Raw genomic sequence first — 6,416 nt, 5'->3', positions numbered from 1 at the left:
GCTGAGCACATGCAAGTGAATTAGCATCATCCATTCGTTTCTCTCTGCTCTTGACGATGGGTGTGATGTGACCAGCTGCTTCAAGCGCCTGTTGCTATGACGTCATGTGGTGATGGACTGTAACCTGGAATTTTAAATGAAAATAAACCATTTCTCTGAGATGCAATTCTTATCAGGGTATTTTTTTATCGCAGTATCAGAAGCAAAACTAGGGTGGAGGGGAGTCTATCCCACGGCCTAGGCTGGTCTCAAATGCACGGTGTCAACTGACCTCCCTGCCGCATTCTCTTGAGCCACAGGCATGCACTGTAAGGCCTGGTGATGGGAGGTTTTGAGGGGATGGCAGCCTGGAGGTGCTGGAGGAGCCTGATTTCACAATCCCATGTGCTTAAAGGTAAACTTTGCCCGTCACCAGCTGTAGACTCTCAGGCGATTACTTTACAGACTTCTGAGTCTGTTTCCTCCTCCTCCTCCTCCTTTTAGGTTTTTCAAGATTTTCAAGACAGGGTTTCTCTGTGTAACAACCCTGGCTGTCCCAGAACTCACTTTGTACACCAGCCTGGCCTCGAACTCATAGAGATCTGCATGCCTCTGCCTCCCAAGTACTGGGATTAAAGGTGTGCGCCACCACGCCTGGCATCTGTTTCCTTCTTAACCAAAATATTGGCCAATATTTTTATTAGCTATATTATTTAGCAAAATGGGTCCATCAAGCCTTTAATCCCAGTACTTGGGAGGCAGAGGCAAGTGAATCTCTGGGTTCAAGGCCAGCCTGGTCTACAAAATGAGTTCCAAGACAGCCAGGGCTACACAGAGATACCCTGTCTTAAAAAAACAAGACAAAAAGGTGGCTCAGTCAATAATGTATTTTCTAAACAAGTGTGAGGACCTGGTTTCCATCTCCAGCACCCATATAAAAAATGGATGCAGCCAGGTGGTGGTGGCACACACCTTTAATCCCAGCACTTGGGAGGCAGAGCCAAGCAGATCTCTGTGATTTTGAGGCCAGCCTGGTCTACAGAGCGAGATCCAGGACAGGCACCAAAGCTACACAGAGAAACCCTGTCTCGAAAAACCAAACCAAACCAAACAAACAAACAAAATGGATGCAACAGCCCGTGCTTGGGAGCAGGGCAGAGACAGGAAGCTCACGGGGGTCTGCTGTCCAGGTTGTTGAATCAGTGAGAGACCCTGTCTCAAGGAATAGGATGGAGGATGATTGGGGATGACACCTGGGGTTAGCCTCTGGCTTCCATATGCACATCTATGCATGTGTACACACACGGACATGTATCCATACATACACACAGTTCGAAGTGTGTTATTACTTCTTGAGGATGCAGAGGATCTGATGTCCTTTTCTGTCCTCTGTAGGCACCAGGCTGTCATGAGATACCCAGACACACATTGCAGGCAACCCCCATGCATCATTGTTTTAAAGCGGTTGAAGACTGATAATATAGAGTATGCATGCATGCTGGAGCTATTTAAGAAGCCTGATGATGGTGATGAGGATGAGGAGGAGGAGGAGGAGGAGTTCTTGAATGTGTCCAACTTTCTGCAGACGACTGGTTTGGAAGAACTGAAGTCAGAGGTTACTGACTGACGCATTGCTGTGCAAGCAACTTCCCGGCCTTGCAGAGTCTGGAGGGGGGAATGCAGCTTCTGGAGAGCTCCACCTCCTGCTCTCCCCACTCCCGTGAGGAACGGGCTGGGTAGTCCTTCTTCCCTTGTGTCTTTTTGCTCCTGTCCCTGGAGCTGCTGTAGACGCAGAGTCAGGCTGACACACAGGCCGCTTGACTGGAAAGCTGTTGGCAGAGTGTTGATGTCCGGCTCTCGGCTTCTGTGGAAAACCAGCGTTCAAGTGTGCGGATGGGTTTGTAACTCACTCGACACGGAGCTGGGCTCTTCCGAGAGCTGCCTGACCCGGAGCCCCTGGACCCTGCTCTGTGAATCAAGTTTGCCTTGGTCGGTAAGATGCCCGTCTGTCCTCCACCCAGGAGCTTCCCACCAGGCGTCACTGGCTGCACTGCTTTGTGATATGTGCTTTTAAGTTACTCTCTCAATCCCGCTCGAAAGCTGGTCCATGCCCTGCTGGTTTGTGTATGTGCTGAAGCAGGGGAGAGATGATGCCTTGCCTGTTCTCAGTAGCTGCACCCCAGCCTCCCATCTGGAAAGTCCCACATCTGTCAGACCTCTGCCCCCTGCTGTGGGGATGCCTAGATGAAAGAGACAAGCCAGCTTCTCTGGTGAGGTGAGTGGGCGAAGGGCAGCCTGGGGACAGATAGAGCCAGAGGCGTGAGAAGGCAGGAGGTAGCCTGCCTGGGACCGGGTGTCAGGCAGGGGAAGGGAGGTTCTGGCCCACCGAAGTGAAATGGGTACAAAAGAGCAGGTGTTCCCCAAACTGAGCACCGCCCACTCTTGCGTCCTTCTCCGCCTCCTCAGTACCCACAGGCCTCTCTCAGGAGCCTCTAAAGCTGTATGCACAGACTGGTGTGTAGACGGTGGCTCTGTGTGTTACTAGGTCATAGGAAGGGCCTATGCCCCATGGGAAAAGGAGGAGAGATCTGAGATAGGAGGGCACCTGACCTGGTCCAGGGCCTGTGTTTGAAGGTGAAGGGCCGAAGAAGAGCTATTTCCAGAATTGTGAGTGACTACTAACTGTGCTCTCCGACCAATGCATGGTTTGTGCAGGCTGACCCTCTTTGTGGCACAGCCATGTGCCTTACTGAACCTGCTATTCCAATGTCAGCCCCTAAGAGCAGTGAGTTGAGTCAGACCCCTCATGGCAGTTGTCAAGGAGGGGCGAGGGAGATATTGTCCATAAAGAGAGATGCCTGGTATGTGTGTGTGGTGGGGGGTTTGAATGAGATAGCCCTATAGGCTCATTCATATATTGGAATGCTTGGTCTTCAGTTCATGGAACTGTTTGGGAAGGATTAAGAGGTGTGGCTTTGTTGAAGGAAGTGTGTCACCAGGGGGTGGGTTTTGAGGTTTCAAAAGCCCATGCTGTTCCCAGTTAGTTCTCTCTGCCTCGTGCTTACAAATCTAGATGTCGCCTTTAATCCCAGCACTCGGGAGGCAGAGCCAGGCGGATCTCTGTGAGTTCGAGGCCAGCCTGGACTACCAAGTGAGTTCCAGGAAAGGCGCAAAGCTACACAGAGAAACCCTGTCTCAAAAAAAAAAAAAAAAAAAAAATCTAAATGTAAGCGCCAGCACCATGCCTGCCTGCCACCATGCTTCCCGCCATGATGGTCATGAACTCTAACGCTGTGAAACTGTAAGCCCCCAAATGAAGCACTTTCTCTTATTTGTTGCCTTGGCCGCGATGTCTTATCACGGCAATAAAAAGGAACGAAGACACCTGAGAAGACAGGCTTTTCTTGCCCTTGCCCTTGACTTCATCCCTATTTAAGCTGTCAGGCTGCAGCAGTGGCCTAATCTCCAGGGAGAAGCCACGCCCACACTGTGAACCAGGCCACGCCCACACTGTGAACCAGGCCACGCCCACACTCCGAGCCACTCCGAGCAAGGGACAGGGTACAGGCTGAACCTTGGCTCTCCACGCCTTAGGTGCCCAGAGCAGCCTCCTTTGCGCTGATTGATAATGCTGGGTAATAAATCCTGCTCCCCCTGGAACCGTTTGAGTCAGAGCTTTCAGCAATTGAGTCAAAACTTCCTGGTGTGTGTTCTAAAGCGCTTGTGATGTGAACTGTCACGGAAATATAGAGTGAACATATGTCAGAGATCTTACTTAACTCGTCAAACAATCAGGGAACTGGTGAGAGTTAAGAACAGTGAGAGGGAGAACCCAGAACCAAGCACACACAGGGAAATAAAGAAGGCGACCAGAGAAGGTACCGGCTGGGGATGTAGCTCAGCCGGCAGAGTGATTGCCTAACATGCCCGAGGCCCTGGGTTCGATCCCCAGTACTTTATAAAACTGGGCAGAGTGGCACAAAACTCAGGAGATAGAGGCAAAGGGTTCAGATATTGAAAGTACATGCATAGCTGTATAGTGGGTTTGAGGCCAGCTTGGGCTAGGCGAGATTGTTTCAAGAAATAAATGAATAAATAAGCTTGATCTCCTTGTAACTTGTTTATCTTTTCACAGGGGAAGAGAGGAAGGGAATGAACTGTCCTTCGGCCTGGGAGGTTTCGTTTGCACATCTGTGGGCCAGGTCTGTTTGTACTGTTGGCATTGTGTATGCCCCGCAGAACTACAGAATGGCTTGAATGAAATGGCAGGCAGAGACTACACGGAATAAGAGGATTCTCGATTAGACAACGTCTGAGTTTCCTCAGAAGATGTCATCATTTGGGTCTGTCTGTGGTGACTGATTTTGATGGTCAGTTTGATGTAGAAGTGTCTAGGTCACATCTTTGGGTTTCATTGAGTTGGAGAGCTGGCTCCGGATACCATGGAGCCCACTGGAGAAATCCATGCTTCCTGTTCTGCTTGGTACCACTGTTGGGATGCAGGGAGGGCAGAGGTGGATGACCAGCTCTGTGAGAAGAGACCAAGGCAAGGGCACAGGAGGCGAGGGTGTGGTGTGCCCTGCCAAAGGGATCCTGGGGCAGAAGGAGGAGAGGACCCAGCAGGTCTTCAGGAATCAGAGCAGGCTGGACCTTTAGAGCCCCTGTCAGAGGCATTTCATGTTATCTTTAGGAAAGATGCTAAAGGTCGTGTGTGTGTGTGTGTGTGTGTGTGTGTGTGTGTGTGTGTGTGTGTGTGTGTGTGCGCGCGCACGCGCTCATGTGTGCAAGTTTACAGACGTGTGTATGCCAGAGGTCAGTCTTGCATGCCGTTCCTCGGGTGCCATTCACTTTGTTTTTGGAGACAGGGTCTTTCACTGGCCTGGAGACTGCCAAGTAGGTTCTGGTGGGTGAGCCTCCGAGATCTGCTTAAGCCTGCCTCCCTAGTGCTGGGATTACAAGCACATGCCACCATGCCCGGCTTTTTTTTTTTTTTTTTTTTTTAAATGGAGGTTTGAAGGCTCAAACACAGCAACTCATGCTTCTAAGGTGTGCTGGTTAGTTTTATCTCAACTTGACATAAGCCAGAGTCATCTGAGAGGAGGGAACCCCAAATGAGAAAATGTCTCCATATGATCCAGCTGTAGGAAAGCTTGTAGGGCATTTTGTTAATTAGAGATTGATTGCTTAATTAAAGATTGTTAAAACTGTATTGCTTCACATTGTGGGTGGTGCCATCCCTGGGCTGGTGGTCCTGGGTTCTATGAGAAAGCAGGCTGAGCAAGCCATGGGGAGCAAGCCAGTGAGCAGCACCCCTCCATGGCCTCTGCATCAGCTCCTGCCTCCAGGATCCTGCCCTGTTTGAGCTCCCGTCCTGATTTCCTTTGATGATGGACTAGTGTGGAAATGTAAGCCCAATGACACCCGCTGGTTGCTTTTGGTCATGGTGTTTCATCACAACAATAACAACCCGGATTGAGACACACGGTGAGGAAGCGATCCATCAACTGAGTATCTCCCCACCTACAAGTTGGAGTTGGGCATGGCAGTCCATGGGCATGTCTGGTGTATCTCTGCGTCAGAGATGGTATAGTGGCCAGTGCAACAGGAACATGTGGCTTTGTGTGACTGCAGAGGACAGGGAGGGGTTCCGCTGTGTGTGCTGCCTGCTGCGCCAGCCAGTCTGTAGGAAGCTGCAGGTGGAGCTGAGCTGTGTGCCCCCTGCCAGTATTGATTGCCTAATGAGGTGACAGATTGCATCCGCCACAGCTGTCTTGTCAACGAGGAAGCCAAGTCATTAAGGGTTGAAATGGTATGGCTTCACTGCCCCAAGCTGTGCTTGCTCCATGTAAATGGAGTGACAGTAAGAGGTCCTGTGGTGGCTTTCTAAGCAGCCTGTCACCTCCCATGGGGAGGGAGCTCTGTGGTCACCAAGACACACTGTACTGAAGATGTCCAAGATGACAAATGGACCATGCCTTCCTTCTTAATAACAGTCATCTATCTCTACTAGTGGCGGAGGAGCAGGCTGGGGCCATTCATCTGCCTGCTCAGCTGAAGACGGCTCCATCAGGGGAGCCGGGGACCCCCTGAGGTCAGGGTTGGTAGACAGCAGATCCCAGTGGGGTGGCTTCTCCGAGTGTCCTCAAACCCCCGCCCCCGAGATCTTTTCATTTCTGGTGGAATGTGATCAGCCAGTCACTTCTTGTGTGGCCTCCTAGGCTATGGGCTGTTGTTTTTATTTAGGGATTAAAATAGAGAGAGACTGTGGGCTGGTGAGATGGCTCAGCAGATAGAGGTGCTTGCTGCCAAACCTGAGAACCAGAGTTTGATCGCCGGGACCCACGTGGTGGAAGGAGAGAACTGACTCCCCCGTGCTGTCGTCCGACTTCCATGGGCATGTTGTGGCATGTGTGCATCCCACACATGCATACACACAG

The 6,416-nt window shown here is 51.0% G+C and overlaps 1 long non-coding RNA gene across 1 annotated transcript; it reads left to right on the top strand.

Moving 5' to 3' along the window:
• The first annotated feature begins 952 nt into the window (after positions 1-952).
• On the top strand, positions 953-5,188 carry LOC128115136 (uncharacterized). The gene is made up of 2 exons (XR_008220018.1): positions 953-2,254; positions 4,115-5,188. It is a non-coding gene; the product is annotated as an uncharacterized LOC128115136 (long non-coding RNA).
• The last annotated feature ends 1,228 nt before the right edge of the window (positions 5,189-6,416 follow it).

This window comes from Peromyscus californicus, unplaced genomic scaffold (assembly GCF_007827085.1).
Source record: "Peromyscus californicus insignis strain IS unplaced genomic scaffold, ASM782708v3 Scaffold_1__1_contigs__length_55948999, whole genome shotgun sequence".
Lineage (NCBI taxonomy): Eukaryota > Metazoa > Chordata > Mammalia > Rodentia > Cricetidae > Peromyscus > Peromyscus californicus.
This window is presented reverse-complemented; position numbering and strand designations above follow the sequence as displayed.